The 14504-nt window shown below is 35.9% G+C and overlaps 1 protein-coding gene across 1 annotated transcript in view; it reads right to left on the bottom strand.

Moving 5' to 3' along the window:
• Positions 1-14504, bottom strand: part of MALRD1 (MAM and LDL receptor class A domain containing 1) — a 763833-nt gene that overhangs the window by 288324 nt on the left and 461005 nt on the right. The window lies entirely within an intron of this gene.

Genomic DNA, 14504 nt, shown 5'->3' with positions numbered 1-14504 from the left:
AAATACCACCAACGGCAAGGGAAGTAAGGGTAAAAATGAACTAATGGGACTTCATCAAGACCAACAGCTTTTGCAAAGCAAAGGAAACAAGTCAACAAAACCAAAAGACAACTGACAGAATGGGAGAAAAGATTTGCAAACAACACATTAGATAAAGGGCTAGTATCCAAAATCTATAAAGAACTTAGCAAACTCAACACCCAAAGAACAAATAATCCAATCAAGAAATGGGCAGAAGACATGACAGACATTTCTGCAAAGAAGACATGCAGATGGCCAACAGACACATGAAAATATACTCCTCATCACTCGGCATCAGGGAAATACAAATCAAAATCACAACGAGATGCTACCTCACACCAGTCAAAGTGGCTAAAATTAAGAAGTCAGGAAACGACAGATGCTGGCGAGGATGCAGAGAAAGGGGAACCCTCCTACACTGTTGGTGGGAATGCAAGCTCTGGACAACAGCATAGAGGTTCCTCAAAAAGTTGAAAATAGAGCTACCCAATGACCCAGCAATCGCACTATTGGGTATTTACCCTAAAGATACAAATGTAGTGATCCAAAAGGGCACATGCACCTGAATGTTTATAGCAGCAATGTCCACAATAGCCAAACTATGGAAAGAACCTAGATGTCCATCAACAGATGAATGGATAAAGAAGAGGTGGTATATATATACAATGGAATACTATGTAGCCATCAAAAGAAATGAAATCTTTCCTTTTGTGACAATGTGGGTGGAACTAGAGGGTATTATGCTAAGCGAAAAAAGTCAATCAGAGAAAGAAATTATCATATGATCTTCCTGATATGAAGAAGTTGAGAGGCAACGTGGGGGGGCTGGGGGATAGCGAAGAAAAAAAAACAAAACAAGATGGGATCAGGAGGGAGACAAACCATAAGAGACTCTTAATCTCACAAAACAATCTGAGGGTTGCCTGGCGGAGAGGAGGCTAGGGAGAGGGTAGTTTGGTTATGGATGTTGGGGAGAGTATGTGCTATGGTGAGTGCTATGAAGTGTGTAAGCCTAATGATTCACAGACTGTACCCCTGGGGCTAATAATACATTATATTTTAATTTAAAAAAGATAACAATAAACTAAACAACATATAACATCTAAAGGGAAATTTAAGAAAACAGATGAAATCAGAGTTTTAGCACTGGGTTTTATATGGAAGTACAGGATAACTTGTATTGTACACCTGAAGCTAATATTATACTACCTATTAACTAACTGGAATTTAAACAAAAACTTAAACAATACATTAGAGACAAAAATAAAGGTTTCATGCATACACCTAAGAAGAGAAGCAGTGATATAGCAATATAAAATAAAACAAGAAATCATGAACATAACTAAGTAGAAATATTGGGTAAGAAAAATATAGTATGGGGGCGCCTGGGTGGCTCAGTGGGTTAAAGCCTCTGCCTTCGGCTCAGGTCATGATCCCAGGGTCCTCGGATCGAGCCCCGCATCAGGCTGTCCGCTCCGCGGAGAGCCTGCTTCCTCCTCTCTCTCTCTCTGCCTACTTCTGATCTCTGTCTGTCAAATAAATAAATAAAATCTTTAAAAAAAAAAAAAAAAAAAAAAAAAAAAAAGAAAAATATAGTATGTCCATATAGAACAAAATAGGTATAAAAACAGAAGAATGGTTACCACTGAAAAATTAATTAATGAGTAGAAAGAATCTGATTCCTAAACTTTCATAGGAGTCAGCAGAAAAAGGAGGAGTAGGAAGTTTAAAATATCTAAAGGATATTTTAAGGATAAAAATAGGCCTATATATGGATAAAAGGAGTTCCACAAAGATTAAGAAATAAGAAAAGAAAGGGACACATAAAAATATTAAAGACAATATTTCAGTGTGAATTATCAAATAAGATAGAAAAGAAAGACAAATGTACTTATGTACTACAGTAAAACTTGAGACTAGCAAAGAAAAAAATGTTAAAAATTTCCAGAAAAAGAAAAGGTCAATAATTAGATAGAAATCAGACTTCCTCATAACAATCTGGGATACAAGAAGACAGTAAAATAATAACTGTGTGTATCGAAGGAAAGGACCTTGAACCTAAAGTTTTATACCCAGCCACACTGTCAGTCAAATATTAAGGCCTAAGAAAAATTATCATCCCATATACAGGACCTCAAATTTGACATAAAAAAGACCCCATCACAAATATTAGAGCATATGGTAAAATAAGAAAAGAAATTCAAGAGAATCTCTCAGAAGATTACAGAAAATGAGGGTAGTGTTAAAATATAAAAGTTGGTGGGCATCTGGGTGGTTCAGTCAGTTAAGCATCTGACTCTTGGTCTAAGCTCAGGTCATGATCTCAGGGTCCTGAGGATGACCCCCATGTCAGGCTTGTGCTCAATGTGGAGTCTACCTGAGATTCTTTCCCCCTTCCTTTCCCTCCCTGTTTCTACCCCCTGCTCGCGTTCTCTCCCTCTCTAAAATAAATAAATAAAATCTTAAAACATCAAAGTTGGGGCCAAAGAATACAGAGTGTTATCACAAATAATCCAGAGAGAAAAATAAAGAAAGTATTCATATTATCAGTTCTTAGGGCAGTGGAAAGAAGTATAGGAGAAAGTGATGGACAGAGATAATATTGTCATAAGAGCACAATAAATGGCTTATCTAGTTAAGGGATAGAAATTAATGGGGGTAAATGAGCGTAAGTAATGTGTTTTAAGTTAAAGACCAAAACCAGCCTTAAAAAAAGAAGAAAAAGTCAAATGTAAACTTAAAAAAAAAAAAAAAAAGAGAAAGAAATAGCAATTAGGAAGTCTCACCATAACAGCAACAATAGAAATATAAATATGAGGGCGCCTGGGTGGCTCAGTGGGTTAAAGCCTCTGCCTTCAGCTCGGGTCATGATCCCAGGGTCCTGGGATCGAGCCCCGCGTCTGGCTTTCTGCTCGGCTAGGGGCCTGCTTCCCCCTCTCTCTCTGTCTGCCTCTCTGCCTACTTGTGATCTCTATCTGTCAAATGAATAAATTAAAAAAAAAAAAAGAAATATAAATATGTTAAAGACTAAAAGCTAAATTTTAAGAATAACTCCAAAAAGTCAATAGAAAAATTACAAGGCAGAAAAAAATATGTAAGAGAGATTCACAAACAATTTATGTAAGAGGAAACTTTAAAGATCAAATGACCTGCAAAGAGATCCTCAGACTCTGTGGAAGTCAGGCAATGAAAGGGTGAAAAAGCAAAATATAATGAGTATACCTCACAGAGTGTTTTGCAGCAATAGGAAATGATCATTTGGATGCACATATTTAAAACAAAGATGTATCTTTAGGGAAAAAAAGGGGGAAAATAATCAATATAATCAAAGTTATAACGTACTCAAAAAGAATAGCACATACAGTATAAAATACATACAACCAAGCATATGTAAAGAAAGAAGAAGAAAAGAAAGAAAAGAAAAGAAAGGAGAGGGAAGAGAGAAAGAAATGAAGGAAAGGGAAAGGAATAACAAGCGTTGGTGAGGACGTTGAAAAAATGAAATCCTTGCGGACTGTTGTTGATAATGTAAAATGGTGCAGTCACGATAGGCAGCTCCTCGAAGACCAAAAAACTAACTATGGTATTATCCAGCAATCCCTCTTCTAGGTATATACCCAAAGACCTGGAATCGGGGACTTGAAGAGAAGTATTTGTACATTCATGTACATAGCAGCATTACTCACAATTCGGAAAATGTGGAAGCAACCCAAGGGCCCATTAACAGAGGAATGGAAGAATAAAATGTGCCAATACATACAATGAAATATTATTCACCCTACAAAGGAAGGGCATCTGACATTTCCTACAACATAGATACAACTTGGAGACATTATACTAAGTGAAATATGCCAGTCACAAGAAGACAAATACTTGATGACCCCACTTATATAAAGCATCTAAAATAGTCAAATTCACAGACACAGAAACTAAAATGGTGGCTACCAGGGCCTGGGAGAGGATGAAAAAGGGGTTCTTTTTAAGAGTTACAGAGTTTCAGTTATTCAACCTGAATTCTTAGAGGGATGACGGTGATGGTTGCACAATAATGTGAATGTACTAAGTGCCACTGAACTGTACACTAGTGTTCTACGCATTTTACCATAATTCAAAAAGAGGCTTAAAAATCACATCAAGGCTACTGTTGAGATATATTTAAAAGCAAAGGGAGAAGTATTCCAAAAAAGAAACTACCAATGTTAAAGAGATCAATTTTCAAAGAAGACATAACAAGTATTAACATGTAAGTACCAAATAATAGAGCATTTGAATTACATGAGGTAAGGACTTATAGAACTGCAAGATAAAGTAGATGAATCCACAATCATAGCTGGAGAGCTCAACATGCCTCTTAAAAAGGGACAGACCAAGCAGGCGGAAAATCAGTAAAGACACAGCTGAACTCAACAGCAGAATCAATCAGTTGGACATACTTGACATCTATAGACTACTTCATCCAACAACAGCAGAATACAGATTTCTCTCAAGCTTACATGGGACAATTGTCAAGACAGACCATGCTTTGGGCCATAAAGCAAACGTATTAAGCTGAAAAAATAATAGGAATCACACAGTATCTGCTCTCATACAACAATCAAACTAAACTAGAAATCAGGGACAGAGAGATAGTTAAAAATCCTAAAATACGTGGAGACAAAACAAAACATTTCTATGTGACTCATAAGTCAAAGAAGAAGTCTCAAGAGAAATTTAAAGTATTTTTAACTAAACTGAAATGAAAATAAAACATCAAAATTTGTGCAATGTACTGAAAGGAGTACTTAGAGAGAAACTTGTAGTATTAAATGGATATATTAGAAAAGAAGAAAGATCTAAAACTAATTATCTAACTTCTTCTTTATTAATAGGGACACCTTGTATTTATTTTTCTTGTCTGATTGTTGTGGCTAGCACTATTAATTTCTACCTTCAAAACTATTTTGAATTAAGTCCAAAAAAAGGGAGAAGGAAAAGAAAAACTATAGCAGAATTCAATGAAATTGAAACAGAAAAACAAAGAGAAAATCAACAAAACCAAAAGGTTTTTTTTTTTTTTTTGATTATTTATTTATTTGACAGACAGAGATCACAAGTAGGCAGAGAGGCAGGCAGAGAGAGAGGAGGAAGCAGGCTCCCTGCCGCGCAGAGAGCCCAATGCGGGGCTCGATCCCAGGACCCTGGGATCATGACCCGAGCCAAAGGCAGAGGCTTTAACCCACTGAGTCACCCAGGCGCCCCCCAAATCTATTTTTTAAAGATAAGAAAAAAGCTGATAATCCTTTAGTCATGCTAAGACAAAAAAGAGAGTGCACAAATACTAATAACAGAAATGAAAGAGGGGACCATCACTATAAAGCCTATGGAAATTAAAAAGATAATAAAAGAATACTACGAACAAATTTTTGCCCACTGATTTGATGACCTACATAAAATATACTATTTCTTGAAGGGCACAATCTGCCAGAATTCACACAGAAGAAACAAATGATCTGCCTATACCGTAGCTATGAAAGAAACTGAATCAATAATTAATAACCTACCAAAACTAAAAGATTCAGACGCATATGAGTTCATCTGTGAAATCTACCAAACATTTAAAAAATAAATTCTATTGAATTCTCTATATTTTCTTTCAAAAGATAGAAGCAGAGGGAATAGTTTGTAATTCATTCTATGAGGGCAGCATTATTCTAACAGCAACATAAAGACATTACAAGAAAACTATAGACCAATATCTCTTAGAAACGTAGATGCAAAAACCCGGAACAAAATATAAGCATCTATAGATCTTAATCTAAAGAAATAAAAAAAGAGTTTTATACAGTGACCAAGTGGGATTTATCCCAGGTATGCAAAGCTGGTTCAACAATTGAATATAAATTAATATAATCCATCACATGAATATGTAAAAAACAAAAATCACATTATATCAAGAGATGCACAAAAAGCATTTGACAAAAATCCAATGCCCATTTATGATAAAAACTCTCAGTGAACTAGGAATATAGGATAACTTCAACTTGACAAAACACATCTATAAAAAATCTACAGGAAATATACTTAATGGTGAGAAACTTGGTTTTCCCATTAAGATCCTATAGCTTAGGCGAGAATGTTCCCTCTTACACCACTCCTCTCAACACTGTACTGTAACTCTGTGCTAGTTCAGTAAGGAGAAAAAAAAGAAACAGTATATGGATTGGGAAGGAAGACAAAAAACTGTGTAACATAATAAATATTCTACTTAAACTTTCTTTCCTTCTTTTTAAAGATTTTATTTATTTGACACAGATAAAGAAAGAGAACACAAGCAGGGGGAGAAGCAGGCAGAGGGAGAGGGAAAAGCAGGCTCCCTGCTGAGCGGGGAACCCCCTGTGGGGCTCAATCCCAGGATTCTGGGATCATGACCTAAGCGGAAGGCAGAAGCTTAACTGACTGAGCCACACAGGCACCCCAAATTAAACTTTCGCTTTGTGTCTAGTATGTCCGTGATTTTTCTTGCTTTTATTTTTTTTTCAAATTAATCAAAACAATTTAAACATTTATAAATAAGCATTATGCTCATAAAAGATTGAGCACATAAAAGATACATAAAAAGATGAAATGCCGTAGAGAGATCATTTTGAATCTAACCAATAAAAGAAAAATCATTTAATACATGGTTGGCCCTAATCATTGGCTTCACAGCCTAGTTTCATTCTCTGCCTCTGGACAAGAGTAAAACACTGAATATTTGAATCCACATGGATGATTTTAATGGTATTAAAACCTACTATAGTTACAATATTTTAAAAATACATTTTAAGGAATGGAAAGGAGTGGTTAGGGCTTAGAATAATATTTGTATCAAGTGGATAAATAATGTCTAATTCTTTAAATCCTCTAAAACATCAAGTATTTAAAAATAAACCTAGAAATTTCTTTAAAACTGCAAACATATTAAAAGGTTATAGTTTGTATACAGGCTAATGTTATTCTGAGTTTTTATAAATAGAATGAAATCAAGGGTAGGCTATTTTAAAATTGCATAAAATCTCTTCCACAGTAATACCTAGCAAACAGGTATTCTTGCAATAATATCTTTAGTCAGTGGCTCTTGTGTTTACAGGAGTTTTTCTGCTGGGGGGTGGATAATACTGAGAAATCTATATACTCACTGGGTAGATATATGTGGGTTTTTTAAACATGTATTTGCTGAGGGTCCCCTGGGTGGCTCAGTGGGTTAAAGCCTGTCTTCGGCTCAGGTCATGATCCCACGGTCCTGGGAACGAGCCCCACATCGGGCTCTCTGCTCAGCGGGGAGCCTACTTCCTCCCCCCTCTCTCTGCCTGCCTCTCTGCCTACTTGTGATCTCTGTCAAATAAATAAATTAAAAAAACAAAACATATATTTGGCAAAACCATTTTAAACAGGATACTGTTACTTTTTTTTTTTTGCTAGAATATTGTGCCTTTAAATCCAAAACATGCATTTCTTGACAAATTTCTTAAAAAAATTAGGCAACCAGTATGTGTCACTTAAGTAAACAGTTTGTGAGTATAGAGATCAACGAAGCTGAAGTTGTATAATTAATTTCTTATAATCACTTTCATTTTACCATACCAATCCTTCTGTTTTCCAGGATTTCCAGCCACAGAATCATAAAGGTATTTATAGTATGTAAGATAGAAAGTTCAGTTCCTTTTTCATTCATAAAAACACATTTTTGTTTTTTTTAATCCCTATTTACATTCCCTATTTATATCCCTATTTCCATTCATATGTATTTTTGCCATATCACAGCTGATGAAAGCTCTTTATGGATTTCCCTTTGGGACTGGGAGCTACATGTTTACATGGTCTGGAGAAGTTCATACAGTGTTTGTCCTCTTTGTTTATAGAGTGATCACAAAAATCCCCATGCACAACTCTTATTTGAGTTTTTCCATATTCCACACAAATATTAATTTTTTCCCTCCATGTTCACAAGGTCACTTTCTTCCACGCTCATTGTTGAAAGCTGTTGTTTTCAGATAGAGTTAGTAGAGCTAAGGAATTTCTCCCACAGTGCCCTAGAATAATTATCATTGTTTGTTGGGTTTGGACATCAAGAGTGTCCCAATATATCTGACCCAGAACTATTTTATCATCCACTGAATATGGCATTAAGATATCCTTTAACCAGGAAAGCATGAGGTGCAGGTGCACTACCTCATAGACTAACTGTTGCATGGACCCATTTCTCTTGGTGGTAGAGTAAATCGTGAGTAAGCAGGGTCTATGTGCCATAGGCAGTATGGCTGACATGCTATTAAATAAAATTTGGCCCTATCAAGTGATCTCATAAAATCAACGTTGACATCATGACACCAGAAGGCTGCTATATGGCTCGATTAGCAGACACCTGCAGTCTCAACATTAAAGTGGCTCACAGACCCCCGCCCGAGCTCATTTCACCAGGCTTCTCTTCTTTCCTCCTCCTGCCTCAAGCGCACTCACTCTCTTGCAGTCCTCCAATAGCCCAGGCTCCTTCCCTTCTCTGCACATTCCTATGAAATCTTTTAGTTTCCTCTTCTCATCTAGTTAATTCCTACTCATGCTTCAGTGGAATCACCACCTCCTTGTGCAGCTCTCGGTGATCTCCTCAACTCAATCATACCTCCTTGCCAGAGACTGAGACGACTATGTGCTTCTCCTTCACAGCACTTACCACTCTTGTAATTATATCAAGTCTTTACTAGTGTGACGACCAGATAAATATCTGCCTCTCCTCTTAGATATACAGAAGGCAATGCTGGGCAAGATCTGAGAAATGGTACCTCACACAGTGCCTTGCATATAGTGAGTGATTAATAGACAACCAGAAATGGACTGCATTTTGTAGACATATTTCTGTGAAAAGAAACAAAAGCACCTTGCGTAACAGATACTTGATGAGTATGCAATGTATAGAATATCATCTGAAAACATTTTTATTATAAAGCATCTAAAATATTTTAATTTCTTTTTCAAACTGTTGACAAGGATCTAGCATATTTGGAGTTTGGGAGAGGAAGAAAAAACTGTAGCAGGAATGCAATTACTGGAATTACAGAAGTGCAGTATTTAGTGATAGGATTTTTTTTCTTCCCATATCACCTTAGAGAAGTGGACAGAACCTTGAGGGTGGGTTCTACCCTCACTCCTACTCTGTTGCTGATAGTACCTTTCACTTCTCACTTTTCAATATCATTTTATGTTTCAATTACTTCAGTATTTGGTCATTGTCTGTCTTTCTCACCACAATTTAAGATCCATGAGGATGAGAGCTTTCTCCCATCTTTTTCACCTCTGGAGCACCACGCCTAAAACAGATCTTGACATAGTGCAGGTCCTACAAAAGCATTTGTTTAATGAATGAATGGATATTTAATTTCAACTTGTGAATTAAGATGTTGCATGAAATTACTAGTACAGCTGAAAATTACCTCAAAGCTTCCTTTAAAATTTCTATTTGGTTTCAGATTCTTTCTCTGATACAGGTAAAAACTTATTTTAATAGGTTTAATTTATTTTTAAAATTTTTTAAAGATTTTACTTATTTATTTGACAGAGATCACAAATAGGCAGAGAAGCAGGCAGAGAGAAAGGGGGAAACAGGTTCCCCACTGAGCAGAGAGCCCAAGGCGGGGCTCCATCCCAGGACCCTGAGATCATGACCCAGGCCAAAGGCAAAGGCTTAACCCACTGAGCCACCTAGGTGCCCCTAATTTCAATAAGTTTAAATTGTATAACTTAATTGTCATAAACTTTTTTTTTAAAGAATTTATTTATTTATTTGACAGAGAGAGATCACAAATAGGCAGAGAGGCAGGCAGAGAGAGATAGGAAGAAGCAGGCTCCCCGCTGAGCAGAGAGCCCAATGCGGGACTCAATCCCAGGACCCTGAGATCATGACCTGAGCCGAAGGCAGTGCCCTAACCTATTGAGCCACCCAGCCACCCCTAATTGTCATAAACTTTTAAAAACCCACCAAAAGGTATGTTCTCTAAAGAGTGTGTTACTATATGCATAGAGATAATTTTCCTACAACTGTTCTAAATCTCAGGTGATACAAAAAGGAATGCAAGAATTATCCATAATAAGGAACAGGCCATAGAGGTGAAAAAGTTAGACTCATAATGATTCTTGCAAGGTCTTTATTATACTCTTTATAGAAATAGCTCACTAACCCAATTAAAATCCCCAATCTATGATATTCAAGGTGATTTCCTACTTAGTGGTTGATGGCTGGTTTCTACTGTCTTTCACACTACATTTGGTTCCTGAAGGAGAAAAACATTCCTATGGTTGAGCACAGAAGAACAATGGGAAAAAATAAAAATGAGGAGTCCTTAGGAAGCATCTGACAGGAAGAATAATATAAGGAGACAGCAAGGTCTGGAGCAAAGTATCAGTCATGAATGATTGTATCTGTCCCTTGGCACACTGCTGTTCATGAGAGTTGATAATGATTCAATGCAAACAGAAGAGCAACATTTTATGACAAAATTATTGGACGTAACTCAGTTTGCTGTCTTCCTTGAGGGGTGGGGAATAATGGCAGAGCTAATAAAACAGATAAATGTGTGTACAACAGCAAATGTGTACAAATGAATAGCAAACTTCAAGCTAAGATCCTTGTAAAAATTTTTCTTCACAAAGGGACACCAGTATACATTGTTTATAAAATGTGAATAAAAATCTTTCGGTAGAGTGTTAAAAGTCATATTTGCAATTCAAATTCCTCTAAGAATCAATACTAGGTAATAAACACAAAATTCAATGTACAAAGGTGCTACTACTCAGGAAAGTATGTATTATGTATATATAAAGAATGGGAGAATTTTCTTGCTTGAATAAATCACTGGATTCCCCAAAATAGGAATAATGTTTGGTATTTAACAGACAAGTCAAAAATACCCAAACTTCTATTCTCAGAGTAGAATAATGAAATAAAAAGATACATTGAAAAAAGATTACAAACCTAAGATATGAAAACAAAGATGAAAGACCATACAAATATAAGAATTAAGTCAATAATAAAAGAGATAAGACTAGCCATTAATTCACAAAGGATAGGAATTAAATAAGATAAATAATGGTTTATTAATTAAAGATTAAAATGCCAGCTTCATAAAATAAATTGATCATTTTTCTACTTGTTTAACCCATATATTGAGCATTGACTCCTAAGTCAGGCATTCTTCCATTTGCTAATAAAATGTTAAAATGATAGAAATAAAACTTCAAGTTTCTTTTTGCATAAGCTCAAAGGAGGCATGTTGAAATTGCTAACTACATTTTAATATCCCCTGATGCATGTGAGGAAAGTAATGAAATCCGAATAGATATGATTCACATGAATGCTGTATTTTAATTTCAATCAATTATTATTAGGTTTCTTTTATATGCCATTAATTCAGCTGAGTGTTGAGAAGAAAAATAAGTTATTATTTAAATGGCTCACAAACCGAAGGGGAGAAAAACACCATATATATCGCATTCGAGTGTGAGCAAATTCCATTATATCATGGAACATGGCATAGTACTTTGGTGGGGGTTTGCAGTGAGATGAAGGGTCTACATGAAACTAACAAGATACATTAAAGGGTGTAGCATTTGAATTGGGCCTTGAAAACTCATCAAGAGACCACCAAGTACATCAGCTATAATGGGAACATTCCAAGCAAAGAGTACCACACGATTAAAGGCACTGGCATACAGAAGTGCTTGAATATTTGGGGCCCTGAATTGTTTGATGCAATTAGAATTTCAAAAGTGTGTTAAAAACCGAAGAGTCAAGATTAGACATACAGACATACAGACCAGGGTCATGTTATGGAAAGTGTCTTTAATGCCTTTGTGAGAATTTAAGAATCAGTCCTATAACCAATCAGAAGCCCCTGGTAGCTGATAAGTAATGGAGCAACTTAGTGAGACTGCTTCCTTGGTAGCCCGAAACTAGGAATTAGAAATCATACAAAGACTGTTGAAAATATGCAGGAAAAATATATAGGACAGAGTTCAGAGAATTTAGGGCTACAGCATTTATCAGAAGAAGTGCGTGCTTAAAGATCAGGTTCTGGATACAGATCGACTTTGGGATTTTAGTTACATCACTTACTAGCGTGTGACTTTGGGCAGGTGGCCCCATTCACTTTGATCTTTCCTTCCTTAGCTGTGAAGTAAGTGACAATGACAGCAATACTCATTCACAGTCTGCGATTTCAACCTTTTGTGATAAATGTGCTTTTTAATTCAGAATTTTTCAGACTTTAGGAAGACATTACAGTACACCTATCCTATTTTAGGTGTATATCCAGCAAGTTTGTACTATCGATTCCACAATAAGATACATGAATACTTCCGGAGTAAAACATGACTATTTTTTGTTCAGTGGAATCAATCAAGACTAGCAATAGCCTCTTCTAGTTTTTGTCAGGTCTTGATGTCAAATGAGTAAAAAAACATTGTTTTTAATTTTCAGAGTGTTTTAGGGTTTTGAATTTAAAATTGGACAGGGAAGTGTGGACCTATAGCATCCAACACATAAGACTGAAATGATTAAAAGAGATAATATATATAAAGGCTATTGAAGATCACCTAGCATATGGGAAACAATCCTCTGAAAATGGGGATGGGTGTGGTGGGCATGATGGAGAAGAGGCAGAGATTAGGAGAAAAAGGAGATCTTGGGCTTACCATGAGATAGAAAGCAATGTTTAGTACTTTGAGAAATAAAACGATAGAAGGTAGTAATCAGAGATTAGAATTTCAGAGTTAATAAGAGCAATTTCAGATAAACAAATCATTTTGAGCATCTGCCTGGCTATGAAGTTTGAAGAGAAAAGACGAAGGAGATAAACATCTTCCTGTATTTCATGAAGAAGGAATACCTTCGATGAAAATCACCAAATATGGAGCCTGCAGTGAATTTAGATTTAGCCAGCTAAATCTTTTAGAGACCATCTACTTGTGTCCAGATTACCAAAGCCTCTCTCCCCACACCAAGAAGGCAAGAAGGCAGAAAGGGAAAGTGATGTGGGGTCAGACTCTTTATTCTGTCCACAAGGTGGGGACATTGACTTAGAACAGCTGACAATGGTCAGAGATTCTGGACAAGTGGTAAGAAAGAATTGTCAAGCATTTACAACTCTTGATGCTTCCAGTTCAGGAAATTATTGCACGTGATTTGATTATTTGGTCTGCTTGTATATGTATATGTGTAGTTATATTTTGTGTGTGTATGTATATGTGTGTGTGTGTGTGTGTGTGTATCTTATTGGGATGAATTCCTTCATGGGAAATTTTACAACTCTTGATGCTTCCAGTTCAGGAAATTATTGCACATGATTTAATATTTGGTCTGCTTGTATATGTATATGTGTAGTTATATTTAGTGTGTGTGTGTGTGTATCTTATTGGGATGAATTCCTTCATGGGAAATTCCATGTCTTATTTCTGTGTTCCTCTATCAAAGATGCCATATAAAATATCTCCTATACAGAAGATAATTGAATCTTTTATTTCCTTTCTTATACGTATATACTATATATAGATTATAATAGTATTAACATAGTAATTATAGTAATACCTATAATTATTCTGGGGTCTTAGATACAGTCTTAGAATGCTAAAAACAATCCTGAAATTACCTATTAATAATTAACTTTATAAATAAGAAAACTGAGTCTCAGTATTTGGGAAACTTGAAGCTGAGAACACACAGCAAGCAATTTAAGGGCAGAGCAGAGACTGAACTCAGATTTGTCTGAATCTAATGCCCACTACCGGGAACTGGAGGGCTCTGCTAACAAGAGGTCATATGTAAGACATGGTTTATGCCCCTGCTAAACCACATGTATTATTTCTGTTTAAAAACTGAACAACGCTTACTCTATAATTTATTATCTGGACATTTTAACTGCTGAAATGCTAGAATAAGAACCACACATGAAAGTGATTTGGTTTAGCCTTTAATTTTATCTATTTATCATCTATCTATATGATTGAATATATGTATACATACATACATATACACAAACACACACAAAATATGAGAGCCATACTAAAGTTTAATAGCATAAAAGAGCTGTATGCATTCCTTAAAGTCTTGGGCGACATCACCGAGACCTGAATGCCCATTAGTGGTGGGTTAATTACTCAGCAATAAAAGGCAAGAAATTTACTAGGGACAAGAACACTACATGTAAGGAATAATTATTGCACTTATTTACTCCTGTTTTTGTTCCAGGGATTAGAAATGATGATGCTAGAGTGTAACAAGATAAAACTAAGTGATAATAAGGTGGTTAAGAAAAAACTTATGGTAAAAATTAGGCAGATCCTAGTACACTGACCTAGATGTCGGCGATGAAATTCCTCATGACCACATTCATTAGTAAAAGGAAGCTGCAAATAGACACACACACACACACACACACACACACACACACAAAAACAGGAAGATTAGAAAAGGATTA

This window comes from Mustela erminea, chromosome 6 (genome assembly GCF_009829155.1).
Source record: "Mustela erminea isolate mMusErm1 chromosome 6, mMusErm1.Pri, whole genome shotgun sequence".
Classification (NCBI taxonomy): Eukaryota; Metazoa; Chordata; class Mammalia; order Carnivora; family Mustelidae; genus Mustela; species Mustela erminea.
Note: the sequence above shows the minus strand (reverse complement) of the source record. Positions and strands in the feature narration are given on the sequence as shown.